This window comes from Calonectris borealis, unplaced genomic scaffold, assembly GCF_964195595.1.
Source record: "Calonectris borealis unplaced genomic scaffold, bCalBor7.hap1.2 HAP1_SCAFFOLD_246, whole genome shotgun sequence".
Taxonomy (NCBI): domain Eukaryota; kingdom Metazoa; phylum Chordata; class Aves; order Procellariiformes; family Procellariidae; genus Calonectris; species Calonectris borealis.
The window spans coordinates 1-19,739 of record NW_027441630.1 but is presented as its reverse complement, the minus strand read 5'-3'; the positions used below and the strand labels follow the sequence as shown (position 1 = coordinate 19,739).

Below are 19,739 nucleotides of genomic sequence, written 5' to 3'. Positions count from 1 at the left end.
ACACCGACCCCCCGCTGCGCAAAGGTCCCTGCACAATCCCCACCGTTGCAGGGAGGTCCCTGCGCAGGCACCCGCCGTGCACAAGGCGCCGTGCGCATGCGCACTTCCGGGGCGGGGACTACAACTCCCGGCGTGCCCCCCGCGGGCGGCCCGGAGGAGCCGCGCGCTGATTGGCTGCGGAGGATATTTCAACGGGGCGCGCGGCGGGCTCTGCACCCAGGCGGCGGCGGCGGCGGCGGCGGCGGCGGCGGCGGCGGCGGCGGCGGCGGCGGCGGCGGCGGCGGCGGCGGCAGTCTGAGGTGCCGCGGGCACGGCGGGCTGGCGGGAGGCTGGGGACCCCCCGGGGGACTGAGGAGGGGGGCTGTGCGTCCCGGAGGGGGCCGGGGAGGGGGGCCGGGGGGGGCTGTGCGTCCCGGAGGGGGCCGGGGAGGGGGGCCGGGGGGGGGGGCTGTGCGTCCCGGAGGGGGCCGGGGGGGGGGCTGTGCGTCCCGGAGGGGGCCGGGGAGGGGGGCTGGGGGGGGCTGTGCGTCCCGGAGGGGGGCTGGGGGGGGGCTGTGCGTCCCGGGGGGGCCGGGGAGGGGGGCTGGGGGGGGCTGTGCGTCCCGGAGGGGGCCGGGGAGGGGGGGCTGTTCGTCCTAGGGGGGCTGGGGAGTGGGGCTGGGGGCGGGGGCTGCAGTCCCCCAAGGAGCTGGGGAGTGGGGCTGTGGGTCCTGGCGGGGCTTGAGAGTGGGGCTTGGGGCTCCCACGGGGCTGGAAAATGGTGTGGTCGGGTGCTGTGAGCACCGGGGGTCCTGGGGCTGGGAGGCGCTTGCAAACACCGGGGAGGGGCTGCGAGCACGGGGGGGCACAAGGGTTGCACCAGGGTCGGTGCACGATCACCTCCATTGTACGGGTGTCGATGTAGAGGCAGCCGCGCTGCACGAGGCGCCGTGCGCATGCGCGGTCCCGGGGCGGGGACTACAACTCCCGGCGTGCCCCGCGCGGGCGGTCCGGTGGAGCCGCGCGCTGATTGGCTGCGGAGGGTATTTCAACGGGGCGCGCGGCGGGCTCTGCACCGAGGCGGCGGCGCAGCGTGAGTGTGAGGGGCCGCGGGCCCGGGGAGCCGAGGAGTGGGGCTGTGGCGGGGGGGGGGGCGGTCCTGCAGGCTCCGGGGACGGGGGCTGGGGGGGCTCCAGGCGGAGGAGGGGCTGTGAGCATCTGGGGAGTGGGGCTGGGGGGCGGGGCTGCGTGCCCTAGGGGGGCCGCGCAGTGGGGCCGGGGCGGGGGGGCGGGGTGGGCGCTGTGTGCAAACAGACCCTCCCTGCGAGTCCCCACTGTCGCCCCGTGGGGCCGGGCACCCCCCAGCCCTCCCTGCAGGCAGACGGGCAGCCTGTAGGCAACGGAGGCCGCCCGCCCCAGCGAGGTGCTCGAGTCTGGGGGCTTCACGGGCCGAGTCGAGGGAGGAGCTGCTGGAGAGAGGGCTTAGAAACGGCCTTCTGCCCCCGAAACTGCTGGAGCATTTGAAGGGGAGGGACAGGTCCACCCCAGGGCCCCAAGGGGAAGCCCTCGGATCAGGGACTTGGGGTCGTTCCAGGAGCAAAAGCTGGTCCCAGCCAGCTCGCCTCTGCTCCCCCGGCACCGGGATCGGACCTTTCAGCCCCGTTTCTGCCCGAAGCATCACACAAGCGCTTGCCCTCCCCGGGGGCATCTTTGGGCCTTGAGAACAGGCGCAGCAGCTGGGTTTTTGGGATCAGAAATGGGTGCCAAGTGAGCTGGTTTGGGGGCCCAAAGCAGAAGCCGGTTTGGCCGTTTGTGCGGGGGGCTGGGAGGGCATTGGGGGCTGCGGGGGAAAGCAGGGGGTGGGCAGGGTGCGTGGACCCTCCCCGGGGGGAGGGGCTCTGGTCCTGCTGGACCCCGAAGTGCGGGAGGCCGGCACGCACCAGGCCCAACTCAACGTCTGCGGTGGTCTCTGGGGGGAAGAGGTGGTCTCTGCTTTTCAGACCCCGCACGCCCTCTTCGAGTCCAGCTCGTGCTTGTCGACTGCTTCGAATAGTTATTAACTGATTAGTCGTACAAACTAATTAATGTTTATACAATGTCCAACTATGATATTTAATCCTAATAGTCGAGTTTTGACGGCGGTTGGTTTAGGACCTTGTCAAAAGCCCAGGCTGTTGCAAATAGCTGGAGCTTGTAAGGAGAAGGAGCTGAAATCAACGGTGCAGAGCTGGAGCTTCAATTAGCCAGAACCGTCGCAAGCAGGAGCTGGAACGAGACGGGGTGTCCGCTGTCTGGGGCATGCCTTAGCCAGAGGCAAAATTACCAGCAGCTGTAACGAGCGGGAGCTGCGATTCGCTGCAGTGTCTGTTTGCTGGAGCATCCGTCGGCCAGACTGCACTCCCAGCACGGCTGAAGAGCAGCCAGGCGCAGGCAGGGCTGTCCCCGGCAAGGCGCTCCGAGCGGCAGGGAGGCGAGTTGTCCTTCTGCCAGCGGGGAGCCCGGCCTCTTCCCTCGGGGATTAAATCCACGCCACGTGTGGATCCGCTCTCTTTGCGTGGAGGGTCTCTCCCGGACCCGTTCCCGAGGGCTGAAGTGAGGTGGGGGTCCCCCGGCTCTCCCCGGGGGGCAGGCGGCAGTACGAGGCGGCGGTGTCTCCCCGGTACCCGGCAAAGGGGAGCGAAACCGGCCGGCTGGAGCTCCCGGGGTGCACAGCCTGGCCCCGCACGGCAGAATCCTTCCCTGGGTTTTCACCTTTGGCTGGGTGTGACAAACAGGTTCATTTTGTGCCTGCTCTTTTCCCAGCGTCACCTTCCGCGTCACGTGAAGAAAATCCTGCGTGGCTGACGCCGCTTGCTGCTCAGGTAATGGCACGTGTGGGGCCGGGGGAGCCGGGAGAAACATTGGCGCGTCCAAGGTCGCTGCAGATGCTCCACGTAAAACCCAGGGAAAAGGCAAATTTGCTGCCGGTGCAGAAAAGCTGATGAACAATTGCCGTGAACAGAGCGTGCCTACGTACCCTCGTTAGCGTAACTAACCCTGGGTAGTTACGAGTGTTTTCCTTTCAGGGAAAAGAATGAGCTTTCATCTGTGAAAAATTAAGAGCTGCCTGTGTCCTTCTTTAAGTTCAAGTGTTTCTCTTCTGTTTGTTCATACTGATTTTATGGGCAGGTTGGAAATAGCCTTTTATTTTTATAGGCGTAACTCAATTTGTAGTACTACGTGGTGTCAGGAGAGTGAATTTTTGAGCACCCAGGTATCACTAGAAACGGAATGAATGAGACACGATGGAAACTGATATTTAAACTTGATTTTTACTTGATTTTTTTTTTCCTGAGAGTGTTGATGGCACGTTGTCCTGTGGCTCAATCCACGTTCTGTTCAGTGGAGTCTTCAGTCTAGGACTTTTAAGGAAAAAAGTTGGTCCTTCCGAAAAAGGGCTAGTCGTTCATAGGCTCGAGGCATAGGCTTGGCGAGCCGCTTAAGTACGTGATCAGAATTAAAGCCAAATGTCGCTTCGTGTTGCTGCTGTTGGCCTTCACTTTCGTTAATTTCCCCGCTGCTCCGTCATGGTTGGGAGCTCTGAATCATCATTTTTTTCACTCCCTAACGCATTTTTCTCCCCAAGGAGAGGCTACGTTTAAAAGTTACTTAGTTTCCTCGCAAATGCATCGGTCAATAAAACGGAGTTATGATTATTAAAACCACACAAATGACACCGGTCTTACAGATCTGGACTATTTCTGAACACGTGTTCATCGCGTGCAGATGTCATCGGGATACGGATCACCTGCATTTCATGCTCTGACGAGACAATCTGCTGAGACAGGGACGAGCTCTAAAAGAAAAAAAAGGTACAACGTCAAGGTTTTGTTTTGTTGTTGGTTTTTGTGGGCTTTTTGTGTTTGTGTTATTTTTTGGTTTGTGTGTTTTTTTTTTTTTTTTTTAAAAGAGTGCGATGTTGACTGGTGGCAGCCTGCAGAGCTCTCTTGCTGCCTGACCTCTCCTTTTCTTCTCTGTCACTCCTCTTTCGTGGCTGTAATTTTCACTCGGGTAGTTTTAGAAGAGCGATTTAGTTCCTCGCCTGTGTAAATGTGCTGGTAATACCTGGAAGGTAAATGCTTGAACCGGTAGCGAATAACTTGGCTACAAGTAGAATTTCTGAAGGAAGAACAACAACAGCAGGAAGCAAGTAGCGAGTTACCACAAATTTGTGTGTGTCAAACACATCAAAGTTTTATTGCCAAACGTTGTTTGGCAATGTGTTCCAAATGGCTCGTTTTGGTAAACATAAATTTTCAGGAAGTTCAGGGTTGTGTGTGGAAAAACGTGCCCCTCTGTCTAGGTGTCCTGCTACGTAAATAGCATCAGTCAGTAGCACATCCAGCGGCAGGGCTGCTGTTCCCTGCTCTCGATATTGCCGTAGTAGTGTTGTGATATTTCGACCTAAGAGGCGGGTTTAGGAATGGAAGGAGAATGCCTGCGTTCTGCAAGGGCTACGAATGCCGACCCTTTTCTCTGCCTGCTGCTTTCCTGTGCGTGAGATGAAACTGTATTGTTTTTCTCCCTTGTTCCCGGTAGAAATATTTCTGAAGCTGTCGCTGCTGTGGGTTTGCAATGTGCGTTACTGCGTTTTTGTAGAGTTCTAGTTATGGATCGTTTCTGCTGCGGCAAAGTGTCAAGATACGGTTTTCAGTTTAAAGCTTCAGAAGCTGCATTCGCTGAAATCGGCGTAGGTGAAGCTGGTTGTTGTGGTTTAACCCGGCAGGCAGCTAAACACCACGCAGCTGCTCGCTCGCTCCCCCTGCCCCCAAAGTGGGGTGGGGGAGAGAATCGGAAAAAAAAGTGAAGTTCGTGGGGTGAGGTAAAGACAGTTTAATGGGACAGAACAGGAAGGGGAAACAATCGTAACGATAAAAGAATATACAAAATAAGCGACGCACAATGCGATTGCTCACCGCCCGCCGACTGATGCCCAGCCGGTCCCCGAGCGGCAGTCGCCGCCGCCCGGCCAACTCCCCCAGCTTATGTACTGAGCGTGACGTCATATGGTATGGACTGTCCCTTTGGCCGGTTTGGGTCATCTGTCCTGGCTAAGGTCCCTCCCAGCTTCTCGCTGGCAGGGCATGAGAAGCTGAAAAGTCCCCGACTAGCGTAAGCGCTACTTAGCCACAACTAAAACATCAGCGTGTTATCCACGTTTTTCTCGTCCTAAATCTAAAACACAGCGCTATACCAGTTACCAGGAAGAGAATTAACTCTATCCCAGCCGAAACCAGGACACTGGTCTTGCGCATGATCCCGCTGTGCTCGCAGGGGTGCTCAGTGGCTCCTCATCAAAACAGCGAGGTGTGTGTGAACGTCCGTAGGGTTGCGCTAGGGGTCTGGGGGCGTTATGTATTTTTGCTGTTGGAAGACGGAATAGAGTGTGTGCCTGTTAAATCTAACGATGGTCGAAGGTTGGGAGGGACCCTGAGCAGGTTTGGTGGCACAACTGCAGTTTTCAAAGATCTCGACCGTTTGGAGAAACGGCCTGGAAAAAAGGATTCCTCTTTTGCAGCGAGTTCGCGAGGACAGACGGGTTGCCGTACTCTTTAACAAAAATACTCAACTTGGGACGTATCGGGTGAGGAAATCGTGGCTCTACTTAGGCTTGAGAAAACGTACATAGGTGTCTGTGCCTGTCACCTGCGTGTCTCTAGGCAAGTGAGTTCTAGCGAAACTAAAGCTGCCGATGAGCCAAAAAAAAAGGCACGGTTGTCTAAAACATGCATAAGCTCTAGTGGCCTGTCTCAACAACTGCACCAAAGATGATGCAAAATACTTTCTCCTCCACTCAGTTGTAGTCTTCACAGAAAAGGAAGCTTTGTGCTAAACTTTTTTTTTTTTTTTTTGCCTTTCCTCTCAGCAGAATGTCAACTGCTGTGAAAGTACGAGACGGATGGAAAGGATCCATAGTGGTCTGCAGGTACAAGGTATGCCTGTGATATGTGTCTGCATTTTTCCTAAGGTGCTTGTAGTGTGGACTTTACAGTTAACACGAAGAATGTGGCAACTCTCCTTCTATCTGATTTTTTTAACATGAAATATTTTAACACAAATACTAAAAATAAAGGTCTGTTCTGGAGCGTGGTACGCCTATTCAAGGCTTGCTTTCCTTCGTCTATTTTCTCTTCCTGAAAGCAGAGTCTTCTGTTTCTGTGCGCTTGCTATTAAAGGGTGCTGTGAAAATAATGTTGGACTAGAAGAGGAAAGGAACCGTTTGTAAGAGTTGGGATGTTCGGGAGAAACAGGCTTTGTTTTCACGATAAAAGCTTTATGCTTTTTCAGTCAGTGTTTAAAGTACCTTACAGGAGCACTCGAAAACCTTACTGAGATACTAGCATCTGTGCTAAAAGCAATCAAGGTCAAAGAAGAGGCGTGGACAACACGGGACAAATCGGCGTCGCTTCGGTGTGTTTTCCAGGCTTTCCCGAGAAGCGGTAGCAGCCTCGTAACTAGCGACAGAGAGTCCTGATGTGTTTTCGGTGAGTTACTGATTCTCTAATGTCCTTTTTCCTAACCTGCAGCGCGTAATTTTGACTTCGGTTGGAAAGAGATTTTCCAGAATGGAAATCTTTTTCATTCAAAGGAGTTGCCTTTTACAAACTTCCCATCAGAATGGATCTTCAGAGATGACGTGCTTGGCAGTAGAAGTCATCCGCAAGGAGACTTTTCACTCTCTCTGGAAAAAAAAAAGGAGTTAAGTTGATTTCCTTGCAAGGACCCAAGCGCAGCACATCTTCCAATAGTCGACGTACGGCTGATCTTTGGTTCTCGGGTGTAACGGTCGAGAGATCGTAAAGACGCGTTCCTCCGCACGCTTGGGTACGGCCAACAGCGTTAGCAAACCTGCCAGTCCTTTTTGGTAGCCTGATGTATTGCAGCACCGGGGATTTGATATTCCCCACCGCCCCCCTCCCCCCCCCCCCCCCCCAAAAAAAAGTAAAACCGTATGGGAGATCTCTTATCTCACTGATTTTTCTATCATAAATGAAATTTTAAAAAGAAAGTTAAAATTGTCTAATTTCCAAACTGACTTGCATTGTTTAAACTGCAACTGCCAAATAGCTGTAGTGTATAATTTATTAGGTGTGCTTAAGCAGTTGGGTAGTTGCTCTAAACGTTTAAAAAGAGAGGCAACTGAACGTTAGGGGCTTTTTTCCCGATCTTTTGGCAGAGTGCTCTGAAGCACTTTATTTCTGTCTCGCTTTCGACGGCGCGTTTCCCCGGCAGTTCGGTAGCATCGGTCTCGGCGCAGCTGGCCAGGCGTCCCTCCTAGTCATGTCACACACGCAAAACCCCTGGTCAAACGATAGCTGTGTAGCTTGGAGGTAGATAATTTAACGGTATGAATTCACAGCTACGCAATTTCAATGAACGCAAAAGGAAAATCAAATATTTTTATATATATATAAGCCTTCTCATTGTACGTCTGTAAGCGTACGCACGCCTTTTTAGCATAAAATGAATTGCTGAGATTTGTTCTTTCTTTTTCATTTTACTCTTCAAAGTTTTACACTTCACTTTCAGCTTTATCGGCCAAGCGAGCGAGATGCGCAGCAGCAGCAGCAGCAGCAGCGCAAGGGCTGGAGCTGTGGCGGTGGATCCGTGAGCGTAGATGCTGATTACGGCGCGCCCTTGTCCTGCAGCCTCACGGGGTTATCTCCCTGCAGCGGTGCTGTAAGGAAGGGACGAGGCGTTTTACGACACCAGCGAGAGCGTTTACTTGTCTGCTAAGGGCGTGTTCAGAATCACGTCAATTAGTCCTCACGCGGATTTTAAGCGTTCGAATTGCTCGAGCTTTTAAAGGCCGCGTTGTATTTCGAGCTGACCCGTTGTCGTGGTTTAACCTGGCAGGCAGCCAAATGCCACGCAGCCGCTCACTCACTCCCCCCGCCCCCAGCTGGACGGGGAGAGAATCGGAAGGGTGAGAGTGAGGAAAAACTCGTGGGTTGAGATAAAGACAGTTTAATAGAACAGGGAAAAAAAGGGAAAATGATAATGATAAAATATACAAAATGAGTGATGCACAATGCAATTGCTCACCACCCGCGCTGACCGATTACCAAGTAGCGATCGGTACTTCCTGGATCATGCCTACCCTTCATATACTGAGCATGATGTCACATGGTATGCAATACCCCATTGGCCAGCTGGGCTGGCTGTCCTGATTATGTTCCCTCCCATCTTGTGTACCTAGCTCAGTCAGTAGGCACGGGAGCTGTCCTTGGACTAGGAGGGCACTTAGCAACAACTGAAAACATCAGTGTGTTATCAACATTCTCCTCATACTAAATCCAAAACACAGCACTAGGAAGAAATTTAACCCTATCCCAGCCGAGACCAGGACACCCGTTTGCCTGGCACCCTCCTTTAGCTCGACTGCTACCCTCTCCCTTGTCCTGACCGAATTCCTCTGCTGCCTTCGGTGCTGTTTTTTTTAACGTGCTGAAATATCCGTTGGGATTTTTGTTTTTCAGATGCCTCGCTGTGACCTCGGAGCAGAGACCTCGGAGCAGGGACCTGGGGTTGTTCCAGGAGCAAAAGCTGGTCCGAGCCAGCTCGCCTCTGCTCCCCCAGCACCGGGATCAGACCTTTCACCCCCGTTTCTGCCCGAAGCATCACGCAAGCGCTTGCCCTCCCCGGGGGCACCTTTGGGACTCGAGAAGAGGCGCAGCAGCTGGGTTTTTGGGCTAAGAAGTGGGCGCTAAGTGAGCTGGTTTGGGGGCCCAAAGCAGAAGCTGGTTTGGCTGTTTGTGCGGGGGGGTGGGAGGGCATTGGGGGCTGCAGGGGAAAGCAGGGGGTGGGCAGGGTGCGTGGACCCTCTCCGGGGGGAGGGGCGGGTCTGGTCCTGCTGGACCCCGAAGTGCGGGAGGCCGGCATGCACCAGGCCCAACTCAACGTCTGCGGTGGTCTCTGGGGGGAAGAGGTGGTCTCTGCTTTTCAGACCCCGCATGCCCTCTTCGAGTCCAGCTCTTGCTTGTCGACTGCTTCGAATAGTTATTAACTGATTAGTCGTACAAACTGATTAATGTTTATACAATGTCCAACTATGATATTTAATCCTAATAGTCGAGTTTTGACGGCGATTGGTTTAGGACCTTGTCAAAAGCCCAGGCTGTTGCAAATAGCTGGAGCTTGTGAGGAGAAGGAGCTGAAATCAACGGTGCGGAGCTGGAGCTTCAATTAGCCAGAACCGTAGCAAGCAGGAGCTGGAACGAGACGGAGTGTCCGCTGTCTGGGGCATGCCTTAGCCAGAGGCAAAATTACCAGCAGCTGTAACGAGCGGGAGCTGCGATTCGCTGCAGTGTCTGTTTGCTGGAGCATCCGTCGGCCAGACTGCACTCCCAGCACGGCTGAAGAGCAGCCAGGCGCAGGCAGGGCTGTCCCCGGCAAGGCGCTCCGAGCGGCAGGGAGGCGAGTTGTCCTTCTGCCAGCGGGGAGCCCGGCCTCTTCCCTCGGGGATTAAATCCACGCCACGCGTGGATCCGCTCTCTTTGCGTGGAGGGTCTCTCCCGGACCCGTTCCCGAGGGCTGAAGTGAGGTGGGGGTCCCCCGGCTCTCCCCGGGGGGCAGGCGGCAGCACGAGGCGGCGGTGTCTCCCCGGTACCCGGCAAAGGGGAGCGAAACCGGCCGGCTGGAGCTCCCGGGGTGCACAGCCCGGCCCCGCACGGCAGAATCCTTCCCTGGGTTTTCACCTTTGGCTGGGTGTGACAAACAGGTTCATTTTGTGCCTGCTCTTTTCCCAGCGTCACCTTCTGCGTCACGTGAAGAAAATCCTGCGTGGCTGACGCCGCTTGCTGCTCAGGTAATGGCACGTGTGGGGCCGGGGGAGCCGGGAGAAACATTGGCGCGTCCAAGGTCGCTGCAGATGCTCCACGTAAAACCCAGGGAAAAGGCAAATTTGCTGCCGGTGCAGAAAAGCTGATGAACAATTGCCGTGAACAGAGTGTGCGTGCCTCGTTCCTGCATCGGTCCCTGGGTAGTTACGAGTGTTTTCCTTTCAGGGAAAAGAATGAGCTTTCATCTACGAAAAATTAAGAGCTGCCTGTGACCTTCTTTAGGGTCAAGTGTTTCTCTTCTGTTTGTTCATACTGATTTTACGGGCAGGTTGGAAAGAGCCTTTTATTTTTACACACGTAACTCAATTTGTAGTACTACGTGGTGTCAGGAGAGTGAATTTTGGAGCACCCAGGTACTACTAGAAACGTAATGAATGAGACACGATGGAAACTGATATTTAAACTTGATTTTTACTTGATTTTTTTTTCATTAGAGTGTTGATGGCACGTTGTCCTGTGGCTCAATCCACATTCTGTTCAGTGGAGTCTTCAATCTAGGACTTTGAAGGACAAAAGTTGGTCGTTCCAAAAAAGGGCTAGTCATTCATAGGATCGAGGTATAGACTTGGCGAGCCGCTTAAGTACGTGATCAGAATTAAAGCCAAATGCTGCTTCGTGTTGCTGCTGTTGGTCTTCACTTTCATTAGTTTTCCCACTGCTCCGTCATGGTTGGGAGCTCTGAATCATCCTTTTTTTCACTCCGTAACGCATTTTTCTCCCCAAGGAGAGGCTACATTTAAAAGCTACTTAGTTTCCTCACAAATGCATTGGTCAGTAAAATGGAGTTATGATGCTTGGAACCACACAAATGACACCAGTCTTACAGATCTGGACTATTTCTGAACATGTGTTCATCGTGTGCAGATGTCATCGGGATACGGATCATCTGCACCTCGTGCTCTGACGAGACGATCAGCTGAGACAGGGACGAGCTCTAAAAGAAAAAAAAGGTACAACGTCAAAGTTTTGTTTTGTTGTTGGTTTTTGTGGTACGCCTATGCAAAGCTTGCTTCCCTCCGTCTGTTTTCTCTTCCTGCAAGCACAGTCTTCTGTTTCTGTGCGCTTGCTGTGAAAGGGTGCTGTGAAAATAATGTTGGACTAGAAGAGGAAAGGAACCGTTTGTAAGAGTTGGGATGTTCGGGAGAAACAGGCTTTGTTTTCACGATAAAAGCTTCATGCTTTTTCAGTCAGTCAGTGTTTAAAATGCCTTACAGGAGCACTCGAACACCTTAGTGAGATACTAGCATCTGTGCTAAAAGCAATCAAGGTCAAAGAAACGGCGTGGATAACACGGGACAAATCGGCGTCGCTTCGGTGCGTTTTCCAGGCTTTCCCGAGAAGCGGTAGCAGCCTCGTAACTAGTGACAGAGAGTCCTGATGTGGTTTTGGTGAGTTACTGCTTTTATCACGTCCTTTTTCCTTAACCTGCAGTGCGGCGGCGGGTCAGGGCCGAGGTCATCGGTGAGGCGAGCGAGTCCCCTCGGCGGATGGGGCGGTGTCTCCTGCCCGCTGGCCGCTCGGGGGTGGCGGGACGGGAAGCTTCAAACTGCTCGCTGCGGCAGGCTCCCGGTCTGCTGGAGCCCTGTAGCCCCAGGTCACCCCCAAGCCCAGTCGGCAAGCTGGCCTTTGATGCGTCTCCAGAAGCCCCTGCAGAAGGAGAGGATGCGGCCAGGGGCAAGCTACGGTACTATCGGTCGCTGCTTTTTCTTTCTCTCTTCCAGAGGCTGCACTGAGGGTGCAGTTGTCTGTTCCTGCCTTGGGGATGCCGTTGATGGCACCCGCTTCAGGCTTGCGTGGGTTGTCTCTGCCCGGCTTCGCTTTCCTCGCAGCGTTGGGGCAAAAAGGGTCTGGTGGAGCACTTACTGGATGTGGACAGGGGCTGCCGCGGCTGAAGCTGGAGAGGCCGGAGAAAGGTAAAGAAGATGACATTGAAGGCCACGTGGCCAGCAGCTGCCTCCTGCTGCAGGCGAGAAAGAGCTTGCTTTTCCAGGTGAGGAAGGATCCCTCTTCGTAGTCCGCAGCAGGCCAGGCCGCCAACACGGACCGCAGGGTCTGTGTGCGTCATCAATGGCGCGGTACGGCCACGTAGTGCACGAGCGAGCGAGGCTACTTGTGTAGGAAGCCTCGTCTCGTCAGAGCTGTGAGATACCCACGTATTCTTTTAGGTGGAGGACAGCAAAGCGACCGGAGTTACAGAAGAGGAAGGGAGGAGAGAAGGAGAAAGAAGCGTCTGAACTGTCAAATTCTCCCGGCAGTGCCGAGAGCGAGAGCTGAGGTGAGTCCCAGGCGCTCAGGGCACTGTCTTCCCTCTTATGCATCCTGGGCCCTCCCAGCCTCTCCCCTGGTCACCTCTGTTTCCCACGCTGCAGTGTTTTTCTTTGTTTTGTTCCCCTGTACCTCTTCCTCTATTCTTGTGTCCTGCTCCGTCTCCCTCTTTTTTTTCATTCTCTGTCTCTGTTCTGTAGCCCATCGCGGTTTTTTCCTTTTCTATCTCTTTGTCCTGATCTGCATTTGTTTCTTTTTTCCCCACAATTTCTCTGGTCTGTTCTCTGGCTTTCTTTTGCTCTCTGCGCCTGTACGTGCAGCGCCGTGTCCCTGCCTTCCTTCCTCTATCTCTCCTTTCCTGCCTCCCTATCTCTTTCTGTCCTTCTGTCTCTTTCTCTCTCCTTCGTCCTGTCCTTCCTTCCCCCTGCCCCCCCGCCTCTGTCCTGCTGTTTGTCACTGGTTTTTCTTTCTGCTACTCTCTGCCTGGGTTTTGTCACTCTCTCTCTCTCTTTCCTTCAACCTGTTTTTTCCTGTCTCTATTCGTCTGCCTCTAATGCTTCTTTCTCTATCTTTTAGTCCTGCTCTGTTCTGCTGCCCATCTCTGTCCAGTTCCCTTTCTGTTTTTTTTCCTCTCTTGGTTACTCTGCTTTTCTTCCTGTCCCTATTTTTTTTCTCTCTCTATTCCTCTGTCCTGCTCTGTGTTCCCTCCCTCTCACTCCCGCAGTGTCCTGGTAATATGCAGTCCTCCTGTGTGTTACCAGACCTTCTCCCTGTTCATTTTTTCCTCTTGCTCTATTGCTCTGTCCTGCTCCCTAGAAGTATTTTTTTAATTCTCTGTATTTTTGTTCTTCGGCCCATCACTATTTTTTTGTTCTCCATCTCTCTGTCTCCTGCTCCCCATTCTCCTCTTTCTCTCATTCTTTTCTTTTCCCTGTACCTATGCTTTCTTTTATCCTTGCATCCCACTCCTTCCCCCCCTCCGTCTCCCTCTGTCACGCTGTCTCGCTCCCTATCCCTCTTTTTTTATTTCTACTCTTGTGACGTGTGTGTCCCCCAACCCTTCCTTTTACGTGTCCCGGTCTTTCTCTCTACATCCTTCTATCATTCTCCTTCTCTTGCTGTTCTTGCTCTTTTTCTTACTTTTTCTCTAACCTGCTGCCCATCACTATTTTTCCTCCTGCATCCCTTTGTCCTGCTCCCTGTACTTGTCAGTCTTTCCCTTTGTTCTGCCTCCAGTCTTTCTCTGTTTTCTCCATCTCTGTCCTTTTCCCTGTACCTTTTTCTGTCTGCTTCTCAGTTCTTCTCTGTCATCTTATTTTTCTCTTTCTGCCATCCCTCTCTTTTTCTCTGTGACCCTCTGTGCTGTTCCCTTTCTTTTCTTTCTCCAATTATCTGCTGCCTTACCTGTCCCTCTCTCTCTGTCTCTCTTCCTCTGTCCTGCTCCCTGGCCCTATTTTTTATTGCTTCACTTCTCTGTCCCGTTCTCTGTCTTTTTTCTGTTATCTCTTTGTCATCCATCCTCCCCCTAACTTTTTGTCTGTATATGTCCATACCACTGCCTGTTTGCATCGTTTCTCGCTATATACCCCTGCCCAGCATGATTCTCCTTTGTCCTGCTTCCTGGCCTTTTTTCTCATCCTGCAGCACTGGTTTTTCTTTCTCCCTCTCTTTATCCTGATCTCTCTCTCTCTCTTTTCCCCTCAGTCCTTCTGGTGTGTTCACTATGTTTTTTCCTCTCTCTCTCTTTCCTTATTTCTATAATTCAATTTTTCTCTCAAGCCGTCTGTTCTGCACCCTGCTCATAATTTTCTTCCTGTTTTCCTCTGTCCTACTCCTGCGTGTAGCGCGCGAGCGAGGCTACGCGTCTAGGAAGCTTTGTCTCGTAAGACCTGTGAGACACCCATGTATTCTCTTAGGTGGAGGACAGCCAAGCGACCGAAGTTACAGAAAAGGAAAGGAGGAGAGAAGGAGAAGGAAGCGTCTGAACTGTCAAATTCTCCCGGCAGCACTGACAGCGAGAGCTGCAGTGAGTCCTGGTTCCTCCGCGCCCCTCACCTGGTCCCCTCCCTTTCCCACTGTGCTGCGATTTTTTTTTTTTGCTCCCCTGTACCTCCTTTTTCCATCTCGTTCTGAGCGGCTCCCTGTTCCCATGTTTTAGGTCCTCCCTCTCTCTGCCCTGTAGCCTGTGGCTATTTTTTCCTTCTCCGTCTCTCTCTGTCTGGCTCCCGGCCACTATTTTTGCGTTCTTCCCTATTTGTCCTGTAGTTAGTGTGTCGGTATTGTTGCTGTCTCTGTCTCTCTCTGTCCAGCTCCCTGTCCCTCGGGCGCTTCTTTCCTTTCTCCGTCCCTCTCTGTTCGTCTCGCTGTCCCCACTTTTAAACTCTCCTCTCCTTTGCCCGGTAGCCCACTGCCGTTTTTTTCTTTCTCTGTCTGTCTGTCCCACTCCCTGTCTGTAATTTTTAATGCCTCCTTCTCTCTCTGGAAGTCTGTCAGGAGTTTTCCTTTTCTCAGTCTCTCTGTCCTGTTCCCTCTCCCTGTTTTTTAATTCCTTCCTCTCTGCCCTGTTACCCATCACCATTTTCATTTTCTCTGTCTCTCTCGGTCCGCTCAAGATCCTGATTTTCTAAATTCCTCGCTTTCTGCCCTGTAGCCCGTCACTTGTGAAGTTCCCTTTCTCCGCCTCTTTCCGTCCGGGTCCCGGCCCCTCTTTTGTACTTCGTCTGTCTGTACCCTGTGGCCTGTTGCGTTCTCCCTCTTATTTCTCAGTCTCTCTTTCTGGCTCCCCACCCCTGTTTTTTCATTCCTCCCTCTCTGCCCTAGAGCCCATCGGTCTCTTTTCTTTCTCTGTCTCTCTCTTTCCAGTTCCCAGGACCTGTTTTTCAATTTTGTCCTTCCTGGCTCTGTGCCACGTTGCGATTTCATTTCTTTTGCCGTCTCTCCCCGTCCAGCTCCCGTCCAGGATTTTTTAATTTCTCCCTATCTGTCTTGTAGCCCATTGCTGTTTTTAATTTGTCTGTGTCTCTCTGTCCGGCTCCCTGTCTTTATTTTTTTTTTTTTAAATTCATCCCTCTCTGTCCTGTACGTTTTGCTTGTTCAATTTTTGTTTCCCGACGTCTTTCTGTAGATAGCTTCCGGTCCTGTTTTTTAAAAATTCCTCCCTGTCTGTCCTGTGGCCTATAGCGGTTTGTTCTTACTTTGTCTCTCGTCATTCTGGCTCTCGGTCCCTATTTTTCAGTTTCTCCCTCTCGGCCCTGTAGCACAATGCTATTATTTGCCTTTCCTCATCTCTCTGTGTCTGGCTCCCTGTCCCCGTTTTGTAATTCCTCCCTCTCTGCCCTGCAGCCCGTCACTATTTTTCCGTTCTCTGTCCCGCTCCCTGTCCCGAGTTGTTAATCGCTCCCTGTCTGCCCTATAGCCTGTCGCATTTTTTTTTCTTTCTCCATCGCTCTCTGTCTGGCTCCCTGTCCCTACTTTTTAGTTCTTCCCTCGCTGCCCTGCGGCCCGTCGCTATCTTCTCTTTCTCTGTCTCTCTCTGTACGACTCCCGGTCCCTTCTTTTTTGAAATCCATCCCTCTCCGTCTTGGAGCCCATCACGGTATTTCCTTTCTCTGTCTCTCTCTGGTTGGCTCCTGCTCCCTATTTTTCAATTTCTTCTTTCTCCATCTCTCTCTCTCTGGCTCTGGATCCCAATTTTTTAATTCCTCCTTCTCTTCCCTGTAGGCTGTCTGGTTTTTTTCCCCTCTCTTTATCTTCCCTCCACCTCTGGCTCTCCATCCCTATGTTATAATTCCTCCCTCTCTGCCCCCTAGCTGTTGCTATACTTCCTGTGTGCATCATGCCGCGTCCGGGTCCTCGTCCCTCTCTTAATTTTTCCCTCTTCTCCCTGTAGCCCATCGCTATCATTTTCTTTCTGTTTGGCTCCGGATCCCTGTTTTTTCCTTTCTACCTTTCTCTGCCCTGTTGGCCCCTGATTATTTTTTTTTCCTCCTTCTTGCTCTGCCCGGCTCCGGCTCCCTATTTTTTCATTCCTCTCTCTCTGTTACGTAGTCCGTCGGTATTTTTTCTTTCTCTGGCTCTTTTTCTCTGGCTCCCTGTCCCAGTTCTTCGGTTTCTTCTTTCACGGCCCTGTAGCACATTGTGTTTCTATTTCTTTCTCCACCTCTTCTTTCCCAGCTCCCCGTCCCTCAGTTTTAATGCCCCGCCGCTTCCTCCACCTCACTCTTTCTTGCTTCCCGTCCCTGTTTTTTAATTCCTCCCTCTCTGCCGCGTACCCTGTCGCTTTTTTCTTTTCTCCATCTCTCTATATCTATCTTGCTGCGCCCCATTTTAAATTCTTCTTCTCTGCCCTGTACCCTGTCACTATTTTTGCATTACTCTGTCTCTGTCTGGCTCCCTGTCCCTATTTATTAATACCTCACTCGTCTTCCTGCACCCACCGCTATTCCCTGCGATCTCCCTCTCTCTCTGTCTGGCTCCCTGTCCCCAGATTTTAATTCCTCCGTCTGCCCCGTGTAGCCTGTCTGGATTTTTTCCTCGGTCCCTCTCTGTGTCCGGCTCCCTCCCTCCGTGTTTTAGTTCCACATTCTCTGTCCCGTAGCCCCATGCTATTTGTCTTTCTCCATCTCTCTCTGTCCAGCTCCCTACTGCTAGTTTTTATTTTTTCCCTATCCATATTGTAGCCATTGCTGTTTTTTTTCTTTCTCTCTCCGTGTCTCTCTGTCCAGCTCCCCGTCCCTGTTCTTTAATTCCTACCTCTTCCCTGTAGCCTGCTGCTGGTTTTTTCTATTCTACATTGTGTTCTGTCTGGTCCCCTGTTTATCAGTTCCTCTCTCTCTCTGCCCTGTGGCCTGTCACTTGTCCCCATTTTATTTCTGCCTCTCTCTCTGTCCAGCTCCCTGTTCATGGTTTTTGAATTCTTCCCTCTGTGCACTGTCAGCCGTCCAATCTTTTGCCTTTCTCCATCTCTCTCTGGCCAGTTTTCTGTCGCTATTCATTAATTCTGCCCTCTCTGCCTTGTAGCCTGTCGCTTTTGTCCTCTCTCCTTCTCACTATCTCTGGCTTCCCGATGACCCTATTTTAGAATTTCCCCCCTCTTCTTTCTGTACGTGTTGCTATTCTTCTTGCTTTCCATCTGTTTGTTTTTTTTTCCAGCTCGCTGTTCCTAATTCTTAATTCTTCCCTCCCTGCTACGTAGCATGTAGCTGTGTGGTTTGTTTTGTGTTGTTCCCCCCATACGGGCCCTTCCCTCCATCATTCGCTGTGCCGGCTCCCTGTCCCTGTTTCATTCCTTCCTCTTTGACCTGTTCTTGTCGCTTTTTAATCTTTCTCCATGTGTCTCGGTCTGGCTTCCTGCCCATATTCTTTCCCTTCCTTCCTCCCTTTCTGTCGTGCTGCCCATCCCAGGTTTTTCCTGCATCTCCATCCTGCTCCCTGTCCTTCTTTGTCAGTCTCTGTCCTGCTCTGTCTCCCTCTTTTTGCTGCTTCCCTTCCTCTCTTCCTGCTGCTTCTTTCTTCACCTCTGTCGGGCTCCCTGTCCCCATCCTTCTCTCGCTGTCCTGTTCCCTGCCTCACGCTTTCTCGCTACACCCTCCCGTCTAGCCTGCTGCGGCTTTTTTCTTCTCGTGTCCTGCGCCCCGCTCCACGTTTTTGGCAGCCTCCACCTCTGCCCAGCAGCCCATCGGTCCAGGAGCCAGCCGACCGACCGTCCGTTCCCTGCCGAACCGACAAGCGTGGCTCCGGGAACGATTGCCGAGGTGTCCCATGGGCTGGGGGAGCGTCGGGGACCCCGAGCCCCGGAGCAGACTCGCTCCCGGGACTTGTTACGTGCGTGACTAAATAAACACTCGCCGTCTCCTTTGCCCTCACGGCTGCATTTGCACTCCCTTTGCACCAGGAGAGGGGCTGTGACAGAGCCCAGGGGAGGAGGTGACGCTGAGCGGGGGTTGGCCGATGGCCCTCTGTTCCTGCTGGGCTCCAGCTGCGGGCCGGGGCTGGAGGAGCCCCAGGTGCGGGCAGTGAGGCTGATGGCGACGGCCCCTCCCTGTAAAGGGGTGGCTGCCTGGGGAGGGGCTGGTGCTCGTGCTGGTGCTGCCCTGCCCCGGCTGGCCAGTGTGAATCACGGGAGGAGGAGCGCGGTCGCCGAGCTGCGGCTACACCGGGGGCGAAGGTGGGCGGGGGCCGGGCGATCACTCGGCGGTTCCCGGGAAAAACCCCAGGAGGGCGGCGGTGCTTGTGGGGGGCCGGCTGGGCCGGTGGGGTCCGTGTCGGAGGCACGGAGCGGCGGCGGCGGCGGCACGGGTGCGAGGGTGCCGCGCCGTGTCGGAGCCAGCGGCGAGGACTGTCGGGAGCCGGGCGGAGGGGCGCGCCCTGTCGGAGTCGGCGGCGGGGGCTGCTCGGGGTTGCGCTGGGGTCTCCGGGTGCGTTGGCGCGGGAGGGAACGGTGTCCCCGCAGGGTCAGAAGGCAGGGAAGGCTGCTTCGCGGCATGCCGGGAGCTGTAGTCCTGGGGTGCGGGGCTTCTGGTCGGACATGTTTGTTCCCCGGAGCATGCCGGAAGGTGTAGTCTTCCGGCACTTGGCTTCCGGGCGGCCAGGCTGTGTTTACCAGTGCATGCCGGGAGGTGTAGTTTTTGCGGACTTGGCTGCCTGGTAGCCGCCTTGCTCTCGAGCGCGTGCGGCGCGGTGTTGTCGTTGCTACCGCCGCGGCCCCCGTGGCGCAGCACGATGTGTAGTTTTGTTGCCGGTTTCTTGTGGTTTTCTGCGGGCTTCCAGCTTTGGCCGCTCCCCGACAAGCGGTGCAGCCGCCCGTCACGAGCGCATGCGCGGTGGCGCGCGGCTCAGCGTCCGAATAGCGATACTGCCGTTTTTTCCCTTTCCATCTCTTTGTCCTGATCTGCACCTGTGTCTTTTTTCCCTGTGCAATTTCTCTGGCCTGTTTCCTGGCTTTCTTTTCCTTTCTGCGCCTGTACGTGCTGCTCTGTGTCCCTGCCTTCCTATCTCTCTCCTTCCTTCCTTTTCTTTCTATCCCTTTGTTTTGCTCACTGTTGCTGTTTTTTTTAATTCTGTTTCTCATTGTCCCTGTCCTCCTTCCTGTTCATCTCTTACTCTTTGTGACCCCTTCTGCTGCTCTCTTTCCCTCTTATTTATTGCCCCACCTGCCTATCCCTGTTTTTTCTCGTGTTCCCCGTCCCTTTCTGTTTCACGGTATCCCACTTTGTGGCTCCCTGTCTTCATCTGTTTTCTATATCCCTCTGCCCTTCCTCCTTTCTTTCCTTGTTCCTCTGGCCTACTACCCATCACTGCTTTCTCTTTCTTTCTCCATCTCTCTGTCTCAGTCCTGTTGCACTCCTTCTCTCTCTGTCTCTAATGGTTCTTTCTCCATCTCTGCCCCGCTCCCTGTCCTTTTCCTCTTATTCTCTCTGTTCTCCATCCTCCCCCTAACTTTTTGTCTGTATATCTCTATACCACTGCTTGTCACGTCGTTTCTTGCTATATCCCCCTGCCGAGCTTGCTGTCCCATTATTCCCCTTTGTTCTGCTCCCTGGCCTTTTTTGTCACCCTGCAGCCCAGCTGTCGCCTTCGTGAGGCGACCTGGTTCAGGAACGGCACGGCGACCCC

General features: G+C 53.5%; 2 long non-coding RNA genes across 4 annotated transcripts; both read left to right on the top strand.

Moving 5' to 3' along the window:
* The first annotated feature begins 3,445 nt into the window (after positions 1-3,445).
* On the top strand, positions 3,446-7,691 carry LOC142077416 (uncharacterized). Of its 3 annotated transcripts, XR_012671796.1 has the most exons (6): positions 3,446-3,830; positions 5,888-5,951; positions 6,330-6,503; positions 6,608-6,843; positions 7,196-7,349; positions 7,530-7,691. It is a non-coding gene; the product is annotated as an uncharacterized LOC142077416 (long non-coding RNA). The 3 variants fall into 3 exon arrangements; XR_012671795.1 differs by lacking the exon at positions 7,196-7,349 and having other exon boundaries at positions 3,463-3,830; XR_012671797.1 differs by lacking the exons at positions 7,196-7,349; positions 7,530-7,691 and having other exon boundaries at positions 3,471-3,830; positions 6,608-6,942.
* A 1,476-nt stretch (positions 7,692-9,167) lies between these two features.
* Positions 9,168-17,984, top strand: LOC142077417 (uncharacterized). The gene is made up of 7 exons (XR_012671798.1): positions 9,168-9,331; positions 9,370-9,826; positions 10,725-10,810; positions 11,075-11,248; positions 11,582-11,850; positions 12,026-12,135; positions 14,042-17,984. It is a non-coding gene; the product is annotated as an uncharacterized LOC142077417 (long non-coding RNA).
* The last annotated feature ends 1,755 nt before the right edge of the window (positions 17,985-19,739 follow it).